We start from the raw sequence: 4,592 nt of genomic DNA on the forward strand, positions 1-4,592 counted from the left end.
CTGTGAAAAGACGTGACTGTGTGCACTACAGCATGAATGAAATACACTCGTTTTCTCTGCGACTGCCCACTTCTCTGTGTTAAGTCATCATGGCTGTGTTCCTGTTTTAAGTGCAAAGAAGTTTTTAAAAACTATCATTCAAAAAATCAATTAAGGAGGAAGACACAATTGTAAAGAGCTACTGGACGCTTTCCTTGAAGTGTTAGCTTTTTAACGCACGGCACAAAGATGGGAACAATAGACACCAGGGCCTACTTGACAGGAAGGGTGGGAGGAGAGTGATGGTCAAAAAGCTAAACTACTTATCGCGTATTAAGCTAACTACTTTAGTGATGAAATCATTTGTACACCAGACCCTAGTGACATGCCATTTATTCAGGTAACAAACCTGCACATGTATTCCTGAAACTAAAATAAAAGTTGAAGAAAACAAAAAAGACTTAGAAAAAGCTTTATATTGATAATTCCTGCCTTTATTTTAGAAATATGAGTAACAGACCGGGCACAGTGGCTCATGCCTGTAATCCCAGCACTTTGGGAGGCTGAGGCAGGTGGATCACGAGGTCAGGAGCTAACCATCCTGGCTAACACAGTGAAACCCTGTCTCTACTAAAAATACAAAAAAAAAAAAATGAGCTGGGTGTGGTGGTGGGCGCCTGTAGTCCCAGCTACTTGGGAGGCTAAGGCAGAAGAACTGTGTGAACCCAGGAGGCGGAGCTTGCAGTGAGTTGAGATCACGCCACTGCACTTCAGCCTGGGCGACCGAGCAAGATTCCATCTCAAAAAAAAAAAAAAAAAAAGAGAGAGAAATATGAATAATGGTCTTTTTAAGCTTCATTCGAAATTCAATTTTCCAACCTATAATATTTGTGTGTGTCTCTGTATACTCATTTCCATTTATGTTTTTAATCATGAGGCTGATGAACCTGCAAGTCACCTCATGATAAGCCACTGCAGATATGGATGCATGGTGGTTCCCGTTAAACCTTTTGCTATGTCCCCTGGCTACTCTGTTCAACTCTACTTTGAGATACTTGGATATTGGAATTGGTTTTCCCATTTCCTCGTGAATGTATTGAGTAAAGAAGAAACTCATATAGTTCATGATTCAGAATTATGACTAAAATTTTACCCAGAGTTTTAGGCTCCAGGAAGACTGAATTAAGTGAACATGAAGTCATGATCTCAAAGATAGGAGCCATTCATTCACTGAACTCTTAACTTCTTTTTTTTTTTTTTTTTTTTTTTTTTTAATTTTTTTTTTTTGGTACATGTGCATAACGTGCAGGTTTGTTACATATGTATACTTGTGCCTTGTTGGTGTGCTGCACCCATCAACTCGTCATTTACATCAGGTATAACTCCCTCGGGTGTGCATAGCGCAGGGCACTTGCCTCATGATGTGGTGTAAGAGTTTGGCCTGTGTGCAATGATAACTTTTTGAAAACTGCTGTGGCCAGGCCCATCTGTGTGAAATGGGGTAGTTTAGTATACTGTGGCAAATCGTATCTTCCATGCTGTCAGAGGTTTTGTTTGGGGACTTGGTGCAACACACTGTATCAGGTAACACCATGTCAGTACAGTTTTGTGTCCATTGGCTTTTTTTCTGTTAAGTCTGAGATCTCACACCTGCTTGATTTTGATTTGCCAGTTTGAGGGACTACTCCTTGCCCAGATCTCTTGTGTCTCATTTATGGCCTTCCACGCTGGTCTTTTTGTTGTTGATTCATACTTTGGTAAGGTAGAGTGTTCACAGTATATACATCAAGACAGATTATTATTATTATTATTATTATTATTATTGTTATTATTATTTGAGACAGAGTCTTGCTCTGTCGCCCAGGCTGGAGTGCAATGGCACGATCTTGGCTCACTGCAACCTCCATCTCCTAGGTTCAAGTGATTCTCCTGCCTCAGGATTACCAGCATGCACCACCACACCCGGCTAATTTTGTATTTTTAGTAGCAATGAGGTTTCCCCACGTTGGTCAGGCTGGTCTCAAACTCCTGATCTCAGGTAATCTGCCTGTCTGGGCCTCCCAAAGTGCTGGGATTACAGGCATGAGCCACTGCCACCAGCTGGATTTTAAAATATGCATTGAAGCGAAGAGTAAAAGAAGATTTCACAAGTCATTAAAGTATTAATATATATCCACTTAAAATAAGTAATCCTCCATGTGTTAAGATGTGGAAGTATAAATGAGGCCTTTTATATCTCAAAGAGTAAAGTATATGAGATTGGAGAAGTTAAGGATTTTCACAAATACAAATACTCAAATAACAGCGCCTAAGTAACAGCTCTTATTATCTTGATCTCAGACATGAGAACTGTGGTTCAGGTCAGCTGTATCTCTCACTCCAGACTCTAAGCTGTGAACTAGTTTTCTCACTGACACTACTGATTTGATGTGGAGAATATACCCCATGATTGCAGACTTTAAAAGGAATTATGCTCATCTTACGGATCTCTAGGGAGTGCAGTATGCATTCACACGGCTTTGCAGGCGTTTTTGGTATGTTTCCTGGACACTACCTGGTGCTGCCAATCGGATTGCTGCGGTCCGTGAATTGGGAGCTGTTGGTGGCAGGTCAGTGGACAGTCCTCCCTGCAGTGGGATTCTTTCTTTAGCCAGCACATATGCACAATCCTCATTCAGCCTGTCTCCATCTCTTGGAACACGGCATGGAGGGTTGAGTGTATGTTGTATACGGCTTGTTCTTTTGTTTTGTCTATCTCTTTTTCTCCACTTGTATACAACACATATGTATTAGTCTCTTTTCAAACTGCCATAAAGACATACCTGAGACTGGGTAATTTATAAAAATAAATAAAGAAATTAATTAATTAATTTTAAAAAGAGGTTTAACTGACTCATAGCTCCACATGGCTGAGGAGGCCTCCAGAAATTTACAATCATCGTGGAAGGGGAAGCAGGTACATCTTACACGGTGGCAGGTGAGTGAGGCAGGGACGGGGAGTGGGGGAGAGAGAGACAGAGAAACAGAAAGAAAGAGAGAGCACAAGCAAGCGTGTGTCAGGGAAGGAAAAACGACTGGTTATAAAACCATTAGATCTCTTGAGAATTCACTCTCATGAGAACAGCATGGGGGAACCGCCCCCATAATCCAATCACTTCCCACCTGGTCTCTCCCTAAACACCTGAGGATTAGAATTCAAGATGAGATTTGGGTAGGGACACAAAGCCTGACCATATCAACACATGACTTCACCTGCCAAAACCCTTGTGTATAGAGATTCATATATAGGTCTTTGTAAGCAGGGACTGGCCTAAATTAGCATATTTATAATTTTTTTTTTTTTGTAGCCAGCTCACCTGCGACCATGATAATATCTACTTTGTGACTTTTGGGTTTGGCAAGGGACAATATAATTCTATGATATGTCAACAGGCTACAGGGTCCCAAATAATTCATGATTCAGTCTGTAAAGTGAAAATAACAATTTTCACAGAGTTTTCTCAAAGACTTGAAAGTATAACTGTCTTTTGAGCATGTAACAAAGAATACTTGTTACATAGAAAAAACACTCTCCTAAATTCAGAAATACAGTTTATATTTCCCAGCACTGACATATTCCCTTTTTTGAGATGGAGTCTTGCTCTGTCGCCCAGGCTGGAGTGCAGTGGCGCGATCTCCGCTCACTACAAGCTTCGCCTCCCAGGTTCACATCATTCTCCTGCCTCAGCCTCCCAAGTAGCTGGGAGTACAGGCGCCCATCACCATGCCCAGCTAAATTTTTGCATTTTTAGTAGAGACAGGGTTTCACTGTGTTAGCCAGGATGGTGTCAATCTCCTGACCTCATGATCTGCCCACCTCGGCCTCCCAAAGTACTGGGATTACAGGCATGAGCCACCGCACCTGGCCACTGACATTTCTTAATATTGGATTCTAACATCCTGCAGTCATGTCTTTCAATAAGTTTTTAGTGGATCCTGCAGATTCACTTGAAAATAGAGTCTGAAAGTGAGGCTTTCTAGGATATGTGAGGCACAAGCATCTATCTTTGAAGATGTGGTTACTGACACTCAAATTGGTGAGTGGGGAGTAGGCAGTCTGATGGCAACGAAGAAAGATGACTAGAGTCCCTGGAGCTCGAGGTTGTCTTCCTGAAGCAACCTGTGTTCAGAATGACGGGATGCTCTTCCCTCCCTACACATCCATTCATTTCCTGTGCATCAGGTTATTGTTTATGGTTTGTGTTCTTTGTGCCAAATAATATCTACACATTTTACTATTTGAAACAATTTTAGATATACAGAAATATTCATAGTACAGAGTTTTTTGTTTTTTTTTTTTAAATTTATTTATTATTATTATACTTTAAGTTGTAGGGTACATGTGCATAACGTGCAGGTTTGTTACATATGTATACTTGTGCCATGTTGGTCTGCTGCACCCATCAACTCGTCATTTACATCAGGTATAACTCCCAATGCAATCCCTCCCCCCTCCCCCCTCCCCATGATAGGCCCCGGTGTGTGATGTTCCCCTTCCTGAGTCCAAGTGATCTCATTGTTCAGTTCCCACCTATGAGTGAGAACATGCGGTGTTTGGTTTTCTGTTCTTGTGA

The sequence above is a fragment of the Papio anubis genome, chromosome 7 (genome assembly GCF_008728515.1).
Source record: "Papio anubis isolate 15944 chromosome 7, Panubis1.0, whole genome shotgun sequence".
NCBI lineage: Eukaryota > Metazoa > Chordata > Mammalia > Primates > Cercopithecidae > Papio > Papio anubis.